Source organism: Belonocnema kinseyi, chromosome 3 (genome assembly GCF_010883055.1).
Source record: "Belonocnema kinseyi isolate 2016_QV_RU_SX_M_011 chromosome 3, B_treatae_v1, whole genome shotgun sequence".
NCBI lineage: Eukaryota > Metazoa > Arthropoda > Insecta > Hymenoptera > Cynipidae > Belonocnema > Belonocnema kinseyi.
The window spans coordinates 161,947,866-161,965,985 of NC_046659.1; the positions used below are offsets into that span (position 1 = coordinate 161,947,866).

At 32.5% G+C, this 18,120-nt stretch overlaps 1 protein-coding gene across 1 annotated transcript in view; it reads right to left on the reverse strand.

Annotated features, from left to right (window-relative positions):
* The window catches only part of LOC117169390 (tRNA dimethylallyltransferase), a 170,368-nt gene that overhangs the window by 99,285 nt on the left and 52,963 nt on the right, over positions 1–18,120 (reverse strand). The window lies entirely within an intron of this gene.

Sequence of the window (18,120 nt, forward strand, 5' to 3'; positions counted from 1 at the left end):
AGAATGTTCTGCGATGATTGGTAAGTCGGCAACGAGCGAAAACTTTGTTAGTTTTAGGACCCGTTACGCTCTTTTTTTCATTAGAAACATTCCAGCTCATTTCTAGATTTGCACAAAAACCAGTTTTATCCCACTGTGCTATTGACTGATGAAACGGAATGATTATAACCACAGATCTGGTTTATGCAAAAAAGTTTATTATCAATAATTGTCATATGTATCTCTTTACCGACAGCATTATCCGCGCGTTGTGTCTCGATTCGAATAGAGTAGCGGACGCTAAGCCATTTAGAGTGCGGACAGAACTCGCAAGGGTAACCGTCTGCGATTTAAAACAAGGTTTTTTCTTTCATACGTTTAACTAATCTTAGGGGCATGTGATACTTAAAAAATTATCGATTTTACCAGTTTTAGGTTCCCCCGGCTTTTTTCCTAGAATAATAAATAATTTGTCTTAAAAGTTTGGGACATTATAGCGAACATGCTAACGAACGTTCCGCACACTTTTTTTGTGTGTTATTTCGAAAAATTTTAATTTTGCTGAATTGGATTAATTTGTGTTGCGCTGAGGAATTAGTATCGATTTCATCAGTGTTAGGTTCCCTCGGCTTTTTTCCTACAATAAATATTCTTGAGTACTACCGTCTGCAACGGTACGACAGAGACCTACATTATCGGAATAACAGAGAGGTGAAAAACGATCCGAATTCTGTTTTAAAAAATTTTCATTGTTGTGGAAAAAAGCAGGGGGAACTGTACCCGATTGACCACATGACGAAGTATCACATGCTCTCAAAGATGAAATTAATTGCGCAAGCTCGACGATCTTCTTAAATTTAAGGTTGAGACGATTTTTATTTGTCACAACAGGAATCATTTTGTAACCAAAATTTTCCTTTTGCGACTAACTTCAGCTATCTTGCCGGCAAATAATTCTGTTTGTGTAAAATATATATTCACGTCGTTAAAAAAAACAGACAAGAGGACGATGGCTTTTTTTCAAGACAAATTTTTCTCTGAGCTAGTCGGAAAACCGGCTAAACTCGGAGATGGCTTTCTGCAGTTTTCCTCTCTCCTGACCAAATGTCCAGACAAATGCGTGTTCTTTCAATAAAGTCAGTTGCAGCAGCAGGTTATAGCGTGGTGTTAAAAAAAAAGCATAATATACAATACGATATGTCACAGTACTACGAGCCTTAAATGAAACAGCCTAGTTTCATTAATAACTACCTCTTGAATAAATATAATAATCATAATATATGTATAGTATATGTTTGAATTAGCAGTATAGCTGATATGCTCAGGACGCAAAAATTCCGATGCAAGATGCTGCAATCTTGTAGGTTTGGAGCAGATGCTGCAAGTGGCTCATTGCCTGGAGGAGTTCTCCTTGCATAACGAGGCGTATGTTACGCCGCGAGATTCCACGGACGAGAATTCAGGGGCAATCAGTCACGTGCTGTCTTTCGAGAGTTATTATAACCTACACCAATGAATTTCTTTTTGCCTCGACCCCACGCGAAAAGCCTTACTACTACTCTCTTGCGGTCATTTACCTCGCGCTCTTTCGGTCAGACACCTCTCCTCCTCTTGCTGCATCACGCTAATTTTAATGTTTTCTTCTTGACATTCGAAATAGACTCGCATGTCACACACCTCTGCGGAAGCGAGTCGCGCCTTCGCCTTCTAGATCTACATATACATACATAATCATTGGGAAACACCCACAATCCACATGTCAAGAGAGCCACCACTAACTCTTCCTCTTCCTCGTTAGAAGAAAGAAGAGTTTAATTTTGTTCCCTGACAATAATTATTTCATATCAAAGTAGATAGACAGGGCGGTTTGTAATTCTAGATTTGTCACTTACCAACATCAAAACCGTTCCAGTGGTTCCGCAGCTTAAGAATCAAGTGGTTCGTGCCCGTGCAAAATTTCTAGAATATTCTTGATGACGTCATCAAATTACATTGTGCATTTATGTTAACCGAATTTTTCGTCCATAAATTGAAGGTGATTTATCATTTCAATAAAAATTACGGATGATAATTTGATCACGTCATAAAGAGCATTTCAGAAACTTAGCACAAACCCAAAATAATTAGGGTGTGGAATGGTCTTGATGCCGCTAAAGTAGGGATATAGGAATAAAACCCTCCCTACATATCTACTTTTTAATTCGTCAAAATGATGAATGAGTGTTCAATATTTAATTTCCAAGAATCACCCCCAATCCAGCTTTCTTCACGTCCAAAAATCACCTGTAAGGGTCAAATCTACTTCTCCAGCTCTCCCCTAGTCTAAAAAATCATCCCTAAGTGTACAATCCTCCTGTCCTGTTCTCCCCCGGCCCAAAAGTCACTTTAAACTTTGAAACCACATTGTCCAGAACTACCCTTCCTAAAAAAATAAGTGTAAGCTCTCCTTTTCCAGCTTTTCCCAGCCACAATAGTCAGTCAAGTTTAAGATCGGCTTTTTCCAGCTTCTCCAGGCTCACAAGTTACCCTAAGTGTCCAATCCCCCTGTAGAGTTCTCCCGAGCCCTAAAAAAATATCCTAAGTTTACAACCCCCCTGCCCAGCCCTATCCAATCTCAAAATCATCCCTAAGTTTACAATCCATTGTTTAGCCCTCCCTATTCTAAAAAAAAAACACGCCAAAGTGTAATCCCTTGCCCAACCCCAAAAATCATCTCTCAGTGTAAAATCCCTCCGTCCAGATCTACCCGGCCTTAGCAATAAGTGTCAAATCGCCTTTTTCCAGTATACTCTATATCTATAACTGCACAAGAGACCCAAATTGAAAAATCATTCTTTTCCAGTTATCCCCAGCGTCACAAATTACCCAAGTTTACCACCCCTTCTGTCCAGCTTCTCCTTATTTCGAAAAATGAAATCTCTCAATGTGACCTTCAACCGTCCCGAGGCCGAAAAACCATATGTAAGTGTCAAATCCCCTGTCCAGCTCCCCTTGGCCCTAAAAATAAGTGTCAAACCTCTCTGTCCAGCTCTCCCTCTGTCCAAATATAAGTTGATACGATCTAAGCAATGAAACGTCTTATGAGCATCTGAGCATAGATCGAAAGAGACTTAGATCGTTACCAACACACTCTGATTCTCTAATCTCTATATGTGATTCAATGCATGTAACTTCTAATACACAAAAAATTTGGCAATTAACAAATATGCTCTGATAACACTGTTGCATGATTCTGCGGGTCGGCGTACCAAGCAGTAAAAGCAAAATGACGTATAGATTTGAAGACATATAATTAACCAAGATCTCATTATAATCAAATATGGCAAAGGGTAAAGTTCACGAGAGACACGTTGAAAGGCGATGACTGCAGAGATACGAACCTTTGATATGTTTGTAATTAAGCAGAGGGGCATCATAACGCGATTAATGTAGAAAGCTTGCGACATCGATGCAGGAGTTGGTCCAAACTCTCTTACTATCTACACATATCCTTCAGTTTGACCTAAAAATTGTCTGACCCATATCAGGTGATTTGATTAGCTGAATTATAAGCCTGAATTCGAGTTGTAAATTAAAATTAAAATGTGAAGCATTATCAGTCACGCTATTCTATATTTAGCCAAATTTAGTACCTTTATACTCTTCTGCGTGAATATTCTTCAATGAGAGCACCAAATTGCACAACTTTGCGCGTAACAGCTTTGCAGAAGTAAGGAAAACTAAAATAGACTGGAAAAGCGGTGATCGAGGGAAGAACGCAGAAGGAGAGAGGCAAGTTGAATGGGAAATTTACTTTCTCTCAAACTCAAACAAGTCAATCGTACATACACATAACCTCGACACCCTCAACCCCTCCTTTCGACTCAGCTCTACACTAATATACTTGCTCCTCATATCTAAATTCTGTTACGTTATACATAGCAAAACTCATTAGACACAGTAGGTCAGCGGTTAGTGGCGTCACCAAATGCTACTTGCGTGCAACATTTCTACTCACATTTCTCGCTAAAACTGAAAAAAAGAAAAAAATTGCAATGAAAAGCAACTCAATGAAAGATAGGTACATTCACTCTAACATATTGATGATAATGATCGCTTGCTGTGGAGAACGGCGAAGTGGACGAAATTCCAATGCGGGACACTCCAAGTAACTGTGCAATAAGTCTGCACGCAACATGAAACCTTCACATACACGTACGCACACTTTAGTACAAGGATTAGATTTGAATTTAATACATAGCAAGACAAAATTCCTAAATCAATATTTTTACAAACTACCGTTATAAGAGAACGCAGTGTGACCTGCACGAATTCATCACAACCCTCCAAGATGTTAAAATTAAATCTCTCATCAGCAAAGAATAAGTTACAAAGAAAAATCTTGGATTCTTTATTAATCGAAAAGTACCTAGTACAAGACCATCTCATCTCTTATCTTAAGCCTCAAGAGCCAACTCTCTGAAGCTCTTATACATACAAACACACACACACGACTTACTAACTATCATCTTAGGCTTAGGTCTTTGGATTCTGGGATCTCAACTCACAGAACCAAGCGGCAGTACTCTCTAGGTACAAACAAGTATAGTAAGAGCACTGCGCTTGCAGTGAGTGCAATGTAAAATGCAAGACTCTGAGCCATGCACCTTCACTCCTCGACTTTGGAATGCGGGAATACCTGTCTGATGGTGAAGGTGCTGCACGAATGTCCAAGGTTGCTAAGCAGGAAGGAAGACTTGGTGAAAAGTTGAAACACCTATCATTGGAACACATACATAGAGAGAGAGAGAGAGAGAGAGAGAGAGAGAGAGAGAGAGAGAGAGAGACAGGCAGAGAGGGAGGGGGGTGTTGGCGTAAAGCCAGAGCATCGGGCAGTTAGTCATCCTAGTCCTAGTGGATTCGCGGACATCGAGGAGAACCGAGTCTGCTGCGAGTGGCTAATAAAAGACGTCCGTTTATTCCACCCGCGTGCCAATAATACCCGGCGATTTAATGGCGGTCCTCGTTTGTCCTTAATGACTTGTCCATCGACCGATCGTGTAATAACGATTGCTTCCAAAAACACTCTTTTTTCTTTTTCGCATTCTTCCTCAACTTGAATCTTGATCATCATCATCGACAATCAACAGACTATCAGCCTCATCAACCTATTAGATTAAAATAATTAAAACTTGATTCTAGAAGGGGTCTTGGACGAACAAAACTTCTTCAAAGTCCAATTAAAAGAATTTAATTAATCTCTTTTACATTACTAAACCTTGATATGAGCTTTTCAAAGCAGAGCATGTACAATAGTGGGTGTTTAACACTAAATCCAGCCACTAACGCAGCCGTTGGCTAAACACGGTTTTCACGTCTATTCTGGGAAGAAATACTTTTAAATGCAATTAATGTAGGTTTAATGCTGAATTCAACTAGAAACACAAATTAATAACCAAATAACTGAATCTTTAAACAAAAAGATGGATGTTCAAGAAGGATTAATTTTCTATTGAAAAATATTAATTTTAAACAAAAAACATACATTCAATCAATGAGGTGAATGTTAAAAAGCAATTCATTTTTAAAAAAGTAGTTTAACTTTCACGCAAAAAATTGAGTTTTCAACCAAAAAGACCATCTCCTAGTTATTATACATCTGATTCGGTCATATTACACAAAAAATGGGAATTTTTTTTATACATTTCAGGTTCAAAATAGTAATCTGCAAATATACATCTTATTTTCCAAAAAGATTAATGTTCTATCAAAAAGATTAATTTTTAACAAAATACATGAATTTCGCACCTGAAAATATTATTTTTCAACAAAAAGTGAATTTTTAAATAAATAGTTAAATTGTGAAATTTTAAAGCTAAAAGATCCAATGTTCTTTAAACCAATCGAGTTTTCAACCGGAAAACATAATTTAAAAAAAAAATTGTTTTCTACCAAACAGATAATTTTTCAAATGATTTCATTTGTAACCAAATAGTTGGATTTTCAACTAAATATTTGAATCCTTAACAAAAACAGGCTGATTTTCAGCAAGAAAATGCAAATTTTCAACAAAATACTCCACAACACTCTTGGGCAAAAAAGCGACTTCTTACTCCAATTAAAATAATTTGATTGATATGAACTTTTCGACACAGAATCTGCTTAATACAGGGAATTTAGCACTAAAGCGTCTCTCAGCGTGAAGTCCTCTGGTGTGAAAATCATATTTCATTTTTCTAATGAAATTTCCTTTTTAATTTTTCTGCAAAATATTCTTTGCGTGAAAAAGATATTCAAGTATTTCAAAACAAAACAGGCAAGAGAATGATGCTTTTGTTTCAAGACAATGTTTTGTCTGAGTGGTTTTATAACCTCAGCTTCAAAAGTCACCCTTAGTGGAAATTCACCCCTTTTCTAGCTCTACCTGGCTCAAAAGTTACCCAAATTGAACAATCGCCCTTTTCCAGTTATCCCCAGCATCACAAATCACCCTAAATATTCAATCCCTCTGCAGTGCTCTCCCTAGCCCTGAAAATCAAAATTTGATGTAAGAATCTTGAAAATGCTCTGTCGGATGAAACACTTTGCTACTTTCTTTAATTTAGATCGTGATTTCCCGTTATTGTATAAGACACAAAGATCGGCGAACATGTTTAGAGAAACGAAACGAGGCATGCAGCAGTACTTGAAAGAAAGGTCGTTATTTCGTCAGAAACCTACACTACACAATATCCAGTATTATCTACTTTCGTATTTTCAGCCTCAGTTCATTCGCGACTATCAACTGTGGAAGAAGGATGTCTGCATGGATGTTTGCAAGCATCAAGTTGCTCAATTTTTTTTTCTTTCTTTTTTTTTCTTTTTGCTTCTCGATAAGTATAATAAGAGTAGCGTAGGAGTATGTATCGACGTTCAGTCATCATATCAGCAAATTGGATGATAATAATTAATCATTCTCGCCTAATTAGATTATTTTATTGCCAAGAAGATCTGGGCCATGAGCTACATCCGGAAGATGGAAATCTGGGTAAGAGGCCCACAGCGCGATCGCGATTAAATATATTCAAAAGAGAGACTGGCCCCTACCTGAGACGGAGCAATAATGCGCCCAATTATATTGCTAGAGCGGAACGCCAATGGTTCTAACAGAATATTTATTATTAGTATTGATAATCGGTCACATTCCTGAGCAGGGTGGTCAGCATTTTAATCTTCTAACGTTCGTAACATAACATTTTTTAGAAACGGAATGAAACAATTTCAGAACAAAATTTAGAAATTTCGCTTTTATTTATTTGATGGGATCAAAAAAAAGTATATTTCAATCCAGAAGGATGAATTTTCAACCAAAAAAATAACTTTTTTCAAAATAGTTCAAATGTCAAAAAGGAAATTAAATTTTCAACAAAAGAGTTGAATTTTTAACCAAAATTTCAACTTAAGTTTCTTTTCAAAATAAGAATTTAATTCTTAAGAGACAGTTGAATTTTTAACAAAAAGAAAGATCATATTCCAATCCAAAAGGACGAACTTCCTGTCCAAATTAAAAAAAAACACACGAATTTTTATACAAATAGTTGAATTTTGATCTTAAAAAAGATAAATTCTTGAAATTTCAGTGAAACAGTTGCATTTTTATTCAAAAAAGAGGAAATTTCAAACCAAGTAAAAAATGGAAAAGTTACATTTCGAATTCAAACAATTAATTTTTAACTAGAAAAACATCAATTAATACCAAAATAGTTACATTTTAAACCGAAGCGATAAAGTTTCAACTAATATGATGAATCTACAACTTGAATAGTTAATTTCCATTTTTAAAAAATTGCTAACAGGAAAAAAGAACAATTTTGATTCAGTGATCAATTTTCAACGAAAATTATCAATCTTCAACTGGAATAGTTTTACTCACATGAAAATAATTTGTTTTCTAAAAAAATTATTTTTCCACCAATTTTTTTAAGAAGTAGTTGAATTTTCAACCAAAGACAATTTTACTTATATTTTTAACCCCAAAGTATGAATTTTCAACAGAAAGTTGATTTTCAATCCAAAAAGACGAATATTTAAGAAAAGTTGAATCCTCAACCAATGAGGATAAATTTTTAAACAAAAAAGGAGACTTTTCCAAAAAATAGTAGAATTTTTAATCCTAAAATATAAATTCTGGAACAAAAAGGTAATTTTCTACCAATATAGTTAAATTTTTAACCCAAAAAAATTAATGTTAATCCCAAAAGGTGAACTTGTTATCAAATTTTGTGAAGTTGTACTGAGCAATTTTTCATTTTCCTCTTTAAAAAACAAAATTTAATCTTGTAACTTTTTGATATAGAATCTTTTACAAATGGAATGCCTTTTATAGAAATTTCCTAGCTTTAGCCCTTTCTGGCATACATTTTTCAGGGAAACGAGTTTTCATGAAAATTGGTATAGTACATAGGGGTTTTTGGGGTCGTTGATTACAAATCTGAACTAAAAATTTTGAAAATTCAAAATGGCGGATCCAATATGGCGGCTGACATTTGGCATATTTTTTTATTTTTTCTGAAAATTTGTATACGGGGGTTTTGGGATCACTTATCACGAATCTGAACTCAAATTTGGAAAATTCAAAATGGTGGATCCAATATGGCGACCTAAATTTGGAATATTTTTGGATTTTTTTTTTGTTGAGAATTGGTATACAGGGGTTTTTGGGGTCGCCAATTACGAATCCGCACTCAGATTTTGAAAATTCAAAATAATAATTATAAAATTAGCAATGTGAACAAATTTTTAAAAAATTATAAAAGATGAAAAGTATTTAAAAAATTGAAGTTGAATCAACTGCTACTGTTATGCAACTATGAAACTGGTTATTTTAGGTAAAAGGTCGCCATATTAGTATTAATTTTCAAAATCTAAATTCAGATTCGTGATCAGTGACTCCAAAGTATCTGTATACCAATTTTCAGAAAAAAAATCCAAAAATATTCCAAGTTTCGGGCGCCATATTGAATCTGCCATTTTGAATTTTCAAAATCTGAGTTCTTATTCGTGATCACTGGCCCCAAAAACCCCTGTATACCAATTTTCAGATAAAATCCAAAAATATTCCCAATTTCGGCAGCCATGTTGGATCCGCTATTTCGAATTTTCAAAATCTGAGTCCAGATTCGTAGTCAGCGACCCCAAAAACCCTTATGTACCCATTTTCATAAGGATATAATGGAAAATTTTTGAATAATGAATTTTTTCAACAAAAAAGACTTTTTTCATCTTTGTTTATAAGTATTAACAAATTCTTGAAGAATTTTAGAACCTTCGCACATAAATTTCAATTTTTTATCATCCTGCGAGCATGAAATTGAAAAAAAAAAAAACCTGTGTAAAATCCAACAAAAACTACTCTGAAATCGCAAAAAATGATTTGAAAAGAGGTGAGAATACGGTATTCCCACCATGCCGCAAAGGGTTAACCAATTTTTTCCCCTAAATCCCTGACAAATAAAGCTACAACATACACAAATAATGTATAGCTAAACTAGCGAAATTTGTCCTGGCTACAAATATCGTCGAAAATCAACAAATGATATTGATAAAAATTTTTAAATAGGGATGGCCATCTGATAATATTTCTCTGTCTTTCTCATTCAACCAACAAATTCCACATGAACTTTCAATTTTGTATGATACTTGACACTCACTAATAAGTCACACATATCTATATGATATGATAAGATATGAAAATCCATGAACCGGGGATACAGTTGGCCACTTAAAAAACAAAAATTACTTCTTTCAGAAATATGTCAGTTTTGTTAATTTGATTGTTCAGTATGTATCTGTTTGAACTACACATTTCCATTTGTGTGCATGCATAATGATATGCATTGGCAATGATGACCAACAAAAAATAGCATTGGCTCAAGAAAATATTTTTGTTGGTCTGAATAGAATACGGACGATTAAAAGAAAATTTGTCTTGTCTCAAGAATATGTATTAGAATAAAGAAACTTCCTTTTCTGTAATCAAGTATGCGTCTGTAGCTTCTTGAGACGAACAAATTTTCTTGTAAACGGAGAAAAATGGTTACCAGTAACATATATCTAGGTTCTTCAGGGTGAACATATTTTATATTTAACTATAAAATTGCAACCTGATTGTTAAAATTCAGTATCTATCTATGCACATATATTTTAAAATTGGGATGTTATTCAGTGGCACAGCAAATTTTCAACTGAAATATGAAACCGAAATTTATGATTATGGCAAATAACGGCTTCAGACATTTAAGGACACATCCATTTTGCTCCAGCCCGTGCATAAAAAAAATATCGAATTGTTCGTATTTCGAGAAATATTTTCGTAATTAAATGCTAACTTGATTCTTTTTTTCTTTTTCCTGAAGACACAATGAAAGTATGACTTTTCGATCGAGTCATGATTTATCTCGAAGCACGTAGTATATGTAATTGAACGGTACATTTCCGCAGAGTAATTTTCACGAAAGGTTAGCACAACTTAAAGAATCAGTTAAAAGAATGTTCTGAGATTACCAGCTCTGTTACATATCTAGCTGCTTCGAGTAGCAGTATGTATAATTATTATAAAACAGCTGATTGTTCTGGAATTAACTGTGGTACACGCCCTGACCCAAACACATGTAACGGTTAACCCCGCGGCCAATTGTACTCCTATATATGCATGAAACGTATATTATAACAATATACAAGTGAAATTTAATTTCATATGAAACACTTTAGATGCTAATGTCTTTCTGACTTTCGCCCCATTCTCTTACAGAAAAAGAAAACTAGAAACTCAATTTTATTTCGGGTCATTTTATGATTAACTCATTTTCAACTTCAGCTATGCTCGTCCTCTTGATCAATTTAAAAAGTAAAAAACAATTAAATCGCTTTCAATATTCGTATTGCTCAACATCAACTAACCATGAGTCATTCAATTTTGTTTCAGTATACTTTGACGTCGATACTTTGGGAACAATAAACTTTTTTTCTACGGTCTCGAGCTTAATTACTCTATTCTCAATAAACAAGCACTTACACACAATACAACAAAATAAGCTCAACTCAAAGAATAGGAAATACCACATCAAAAAATGCTACCACTCAAAACAGGAGAAATAGAGTGGTTTTTCACGAATAAATTCTTTTAGATAAACCTAATATAGATACCATAATGAGTTTAATACGAAAAGCTTTACACTTGAACGATTTCAAGTCGGAATTGATTGCATTTTCAACAAAACAGTTCAACTGGTAACCAAAGAAGATATATTTTCTACTTAAAGAAATTAATTTTCACCAAAAGAGATGAGTTTGTAGGCTAAAATGTCGAACGTTACAGAAAACAGTTGAGTTTTAAATTCGAAAAAAATGTATTTTTAAACAAATAGTGAATTTTAGACCAAAGAGTTGAATTTACATTTTGCGGCCAAATAGCATAACTTTAAAGCAAGAGTCGCATTTTCAAGAAACTAGTTGAATTTTGAACATAAAAAGATGAATTTAAAAAAATGCAATTCCTGCCAAAAGAGATCAATTTTCAACAAGATAGTTGAGTTTTCACCCTTAAAATTTGAATGCTTGAGAAAACAGTTTATCCTTAAACTAGAGAGAGATCATTTTCAACCAAGAATGTAATTTTCAACCAAGAAAGTTGAGTTTTCTACGAAAATAGTCCAATTTTCAACACCTTTTTGATTTTTGAAGAAAAAAGTTGAATTTTCCACCAAATTAATGAATATTCAAAGAAAAAATATTAAACTCATTTTAAAGCAAAATAGTTGACTTTTCAAGTTGAAAATTCAAATAAATTTTCAACCAAGAAAAATGAATTTTTCACAAAAAATACTTCATTATGAAGCAAACGTTGCATTTACAACCAAATAGTTCAAATTTAAAGCAAAAAAGATGTAATTTTTAAACAAAAATTTGAATGTTCGACCAAATCTTCGAATTTTCAAACAAAAGAAAATAATTGAGTTTTTAACACGAGACAAATTTTTGAGTAAATGTATAATTTTTTTAATAAAGGGATTATAAAAAATAAAGAAATTTTTCAGGAAAATAGTAAAACAAATATTCTTAGATACAAGAAAAAAGATGACTTTTCAACAAAATTGCTGAATTTTCAAACAAATAAAGTTACTTATCTGCCCTAAAGTATAAATTTTCAATTCAAAAGGTTGACCATTTGTATCCAAAAAGACAAGTATTACAAAAAAAAAAAGTTAAATAAAGATTAAATTTTGAACTGAATAGTCGAATTTTAAATCGAAAAAGATGATTATTTCTGAACCAAAAAATATAATAGCAAACTTTTCAACGAAAAAGAATGAAATTTTATCCAAAAATAGTTGAATTTTCTTAGTGGGTTCTATTGATTCAGGTCGCATTTAATCGATGAAACGAGAATAAAGTGCAGATTCTTGTAAACAAGGAAAAAAAAGTTCTTTAAAAGAGGGTTCTTTAAAAAAGGAGTTGAATTTTTATCAAAATAGTTCAATTTTCAAGAAAACTGTATAATTTTTCATCAAAAAGAATTAAATTTCAACGAAAAATATTTGAATTTTCTTATTGGGTTCTATTAATTCAGTTCGAATTGACGCGGAATACGAGAAAAAGGGGATGTCTTTTGAAAACAGAGGGAAAAAAGGAATTCTTGAAAAAGGGGGAAAGATTCTATAAAAAAAATTTAATATATTGGCATTTATAACTCGGTAAATAATTTCAGATATTTTTGACAATCAGAAGCATTTTATGATGTGCTATTATAAGGTTTTTTATTAAAAATGAAACAAAATTTCTGGAACAGTGGCCACCTTGGCCACCCTGTAATAAGTAAACTTAGTTGACGATTTTCCAGAAATTTGAATTCAGTGAACACAGGAAATGCATTGAATAAAAATTTGCACCTAAATCAATTAAGATTCGCGATTTCAAATCCACAAGAACCTCGGCAAAGTTCCCTTAAAAAATAATAACAAATGGTCTTCACCGCTTTTCTTAAATTTATTATTATCGGATAAGCAGTCAAAAAAATATATATATCTTATAATTATGATCCCTCAATCTTTAAGTATGAACGTGCGGTCTTGCAGACCGCAGCACCGCACCGTGCTTCTGATATGTGGATCCCCCCAAATGGTCTTTCTCGAAGCCGTCGTTATTAATAGCTTTAGTTTTGGGAGTGCTTTCGCCGAGGTAGATGGACGTGTGGTTCTGCGTGTAATTTATTGTTGAGCAGTATAGTATCAATTGAAATTTCAAACGCGGTCCGCGAAACCGCACATTCACGGTAGCGTCACAATTTTATATTTCTCTTTTAATTTGTTTCAAGATACTTAAAGCGCAAAAAGTCAGACACGAGCAAAATTGAGTTTGATGCAGCTACCCCAGAGTACGAAACGCGGCCGTCCGAGACCAATTTTACGTCTCGATTAATCCTCATTTGAGAAAAAAGTGACAAAGTAGTATGGACATATGGACGCACGGAGATCCGGTCTATCAAATGGCTCCATGTTTCTGATATGTGGCTCCCTCCCCTCCCCTCCCCTGCCTTGATGCCAAAGATTATCAATAATAAAACTTGATAAAATGTATTAATTTCTTATTCCAATGTCCCTCTTACACTTGAATAAGTTAGATGACAAAAGCAGCTTTACTTATCTAATTAGATATGAAGGTCTGCAACGGTCCGTTAAACCTTAGATCGATGTGAGTGCAAAAATGAAGCCGCGTCCATACTGAGAGGTTAAAAAGTTTGCTTTTTCATGTTCCAATGTCGCTGAAACTGAAAGGTGCAGCTTGCTTCGAATTAAGAATAGAATCTAAATTCAACTTTCTAGATCCCGCACGCGACGTGATTCAAGATCATTATTTTATTGTATTCGTTATTTTTTTTTTAGAAAGGGACTGTGTGTATGTCATATGACATGCAGAAAGTGTTTGTGAAATTTAGCTGGAAGGGTCTTTTTAGTCTCTGCGCGAAAAGTTTAATTGCAGAAAGAGAGCGACTTTACTGTCACTGACCTCGGCAGGTTATCAAACTCGGTTACGTTGAGCGAGACGACACTTAACACGTGGGCCAAAAACCCCACGCATTGGCCATTTGATAAAAATATCCGACCACCCTTGAAAAATCCCGCCTCTAGACTCTAGACTCTAGACTCTAGACTCTAGACTCGAGACTCGAGTTTAGACGCTCATTTTCACCCGGAAACGCCTATTTTAATCGGTTCAATCAGTTTGAGAAAAGAGGATCTTTTCTGAGGAAAGGGGACATTTTTTCCCTTCAGAAACAAGTTGTTATCTTCCTTGAAATGCAATGATTTTTTTAGTGTACAAATACCACTTTTCTATAAAAAAAACTCTACAATACCGTAACAAAAAATTGTTCCAAATTTTGAATCTTCTAGAATATTAATTATTTGTTTCTAAAAGAACAAATTTCTGGTGGAAGACGCTAACATAACTTATTGCTGTTCAAATATTGTAAATATAATGAATTTTTATTAACAAAATGTTGTGCAAATCATTGACTATTTCTTTTTGTCTTTTTTCTTTGGATCGTAGTTTTTTAAGCTATTCATATGCTGACTTCAGATTAATTTACCAAGAATTTATAATAAAATTAATAATTACATCATGCAAATATACAAAGTATTGATTTCAAATCGTAGATTTCAAATTCTTTATGTCTTACGGTCCAATCGTAAATCGAAAAATTAAATATGAGTCAAAAAAACATGTTCTTCGAAACTCAGATATTTATTTAATAGAAAAAACTCCTTTCAAAACTTCCTGACGTTTCAGTACACATGCGTACCTTTTTCAAAGGTTCAAAGTCCGTCCTAACCTACGCCAATTTTGTTTTTCTCGTACAATTTTAAAAAATGTAGGGTAATCGATTGAAGTCTCAAAAATTTTTTTGAGACTTCAAAAAAAAAATGACTAAATTTTAATTAATTTCTTTAAACTATTGACTCAAATGTTCCTTTTTTTATTTGAATGATAATTGATCTGTTTGACTATTTAAACTACTATCAACTCAGGTTTAAGAACCTTTGAAAAAGGTACGCATGTGTACTGAAACGTCAGGAAGTTTTGAAAGGAGTTTTTTCTATTAAATAAATATCTGAGTTTCGAAGAACATGTTTTTTTGACTCATATTTAATTTTTCGATTCACGATTGGACCGTAAGACATAAAAAATCTGAAATCTACGATTTGAAATCAATAAATATCAACGGTCGAAGAAAGGATTGATTTGTTTCATCAAATCATTTTAGAATATACAAAGTATTCTCATTTATCTTAATATAACATTTCTTGAGACTATAAATATTATAATCATATCGACAGATCGACCACTCGACTTTTGAGTGTACATTTTAATGTCTCATTTTTTATATACTTTCTAAGTATGTCATGAGGACTTAACTGCTGTATATTTATGGGAAGTAAACGTTTACTTTTTTAAAGTTCAAAATTGGATTTTTTTATCACCGTTCAGAGTTGAGAAAACGTGCTCCTCGAACAAAACAAAACCAATTTTACAACTCCATTTTCTCGCAACCTGACAATATTTTGTTGTATCGATTCATCAATTTAATAGCTAGAAAGTGAATGCTTAATTTTTTTTTAAATAACAGCAATCACAGTACCAATTGTCGTCAAAGAAGGTCAATGGGTGACATTTTTTCTAAAATAGGTGGAAAATAGGTGATAAAACAATGTTTCAATTTTTAACAAAAAAATTAAGTAGATGAATTTCTATGAAGAAAAATTAATTTTAAATTAATAAAAAAGCAATAAAAACGAATTTTTCACAAAAAAATTCAAGTTTGTACCAAATAGTTGAATTTTACAGCAAATTTTGTAATTTTCAATAAAATAGTCTAATCCTCAACTGAAATAGATAAATCTTCAACTAAGAAGTTGCATTTTTAACCAAAAACTCAAAAAGAGATGAAGTTTCTACCAAAAAATGAATTTTCTACCAAGAAAAATTTTTCAATCAAGAATGAAAAATAATGTTAACGAAATTGTTAAATTTTCAACAAAAAATATTCATGTTTATCAAAAAGTATTATAGTTGATATTTCCAGAACAAAATTTTAATTAAAAACAAAAAAAAGTTTGTTGAATTTTCAAGCCAAAAAGCCTAATTCTCTATAAAGCAATTTAATTTTGAAAACGAAAACATGAAAGAACAACAAAAAAGTTTATTTACAATTATTCAGTTGACTTTTTTAACACAATATTTGAATTTGCAGTAAACAAAAACATGTTTACAACGAACAGAATTGTTAATTTTATTTTCTAACCAAAAATCGAACTTACTACTAAAATTATGAATCTTTAACGAAAAAAAAATGAAATTTGAACAAATTCGTTCAACTTTCAACCAAGGAGTGGGATTTTTAATGAATCATTTTATTGGTTCAAAATTCTACTTTTTGGTTACAAATTCTACTATTCAGATAAAGATTTAATTATTTTTTTGAAAATTAATATCTTTTGTCAAAAAGTAATCGTTTTGGGTCGAATATTTATATTGTTTGGTAGAAAATTCATCTTTTTTGGTTGAAAATTAATTCTTTTTATTTAAAAAGTCTTATATTGTATTTTTGTTAAAGAAATAATCTCTTTGAATTAAAAAACATACTTTTCTGAAAATTCAACGATTGTTTTGAAAAATTCATCGTTTTTTATCAAAAATGTATACTTTTGTAAAAAATTCATATTTTTTAAATTGAAAATTTATTTTTTTTAATTGAAAAGTAATTGATTTTATTTTAAAAGTCTATTATTGTATTTTTGTTTAAGAAATAATCTCTTTTAATTAAAAAAACATACTTTTTGTGAAAATTCAACGATTTTTTTGAAAAAGTCATCGTTTTTGGTGAAAAAATTATACTTTTGTAGAGAATTAATATTTTTTGGTTGAAAATTGATCTTTTGGTGGAAAATCTTTTTTTTTAGTTGTTATAAATTCACCTTATATGTAAGGAAGTTAATTATTCTATTGAAAATTCCACTAGTTTCTTAAAAAGTCAACTTTTTTCGTTTAAAATTAATTTCTTGGTTCCAAAAATCTATTATTTGGTTCAAAATTTATCTTTTTTGAGTGAAAGTTAGTTCTTTTGATGAAAAACAAAAAAGTATCATATTTCTGTTCCAGAATTAATCTAAATTCAACTATCTTGTTAAAAAGACATCTTTTTTTATCGAAAATTCATCCTTTTTGGATTGAAATTTCTCTTTTACTTGAAAAATCGTTTTTTTGGGTGGCAAATTCAACTATTTGCTCAAGAAAATCACCTTTTGGCTAAAAATTCATGTCTTGATTAGGAATTCTACTACTTCACTGAAAATTCAACTATTTTCTTAAAAAGTAATCTTTTTTTATCAAAATTTCAAATGATTTATTGAACACTTGTATGTCTGGATAGAAAATCCATCATTTTGGTGTAAAAATCCTCATTTGTTAGAGAAGTCATATTTTTAGTTGAAAATTCGTCTTCCTTGCCTCAAAATTAAACTGTCTTGTAAAATTTCATATTTTTAAATTAAAAATTACAAAATATGTTTGAAAATGCAACTATTCCTGAATGAAGTTAAACCTCCTAAGTTTAAAAATTCGATCATTTGGTTCAAGATTCGTCGATTAGGAAAGTGTAATAAAAACTGTATTTGGTGTGCAAGTTGTAATTTTGAATAAAATGTTACTTGTTCAATTGAAAAAAGGTGACAAATGATGAGAAACCCCAAAATAGGAGAACAAGGTGGAAAATTCCTAAAAACAGGTGACAAATGGCCCCTTCAGCGAAACAAAATTTCACCTCCAATTTCTTGGAACCTAATATTTTTTAATCAAATCTTCTTCGTATCATCTCATCGACTCAATGGGGAAAAATTCAATATCCATCATTTTTTGAAGTTGAACACTAGATTTTTTTCTAACCGTCCAAAGTTGAGAAAACGTGGTTCTCGAGCGAAAAACAAACAAACAAACAAAAAACAAATTCCACCTCCATTTTCTCGTAGCTTAAGGTGGCTTGGGCGTTTGGTGCCGTACAATGTGGGGGGCACTGTGGGGGCTATCTATCATGCGATCAGTCTTTATTTGAATTTTATTGATATACGC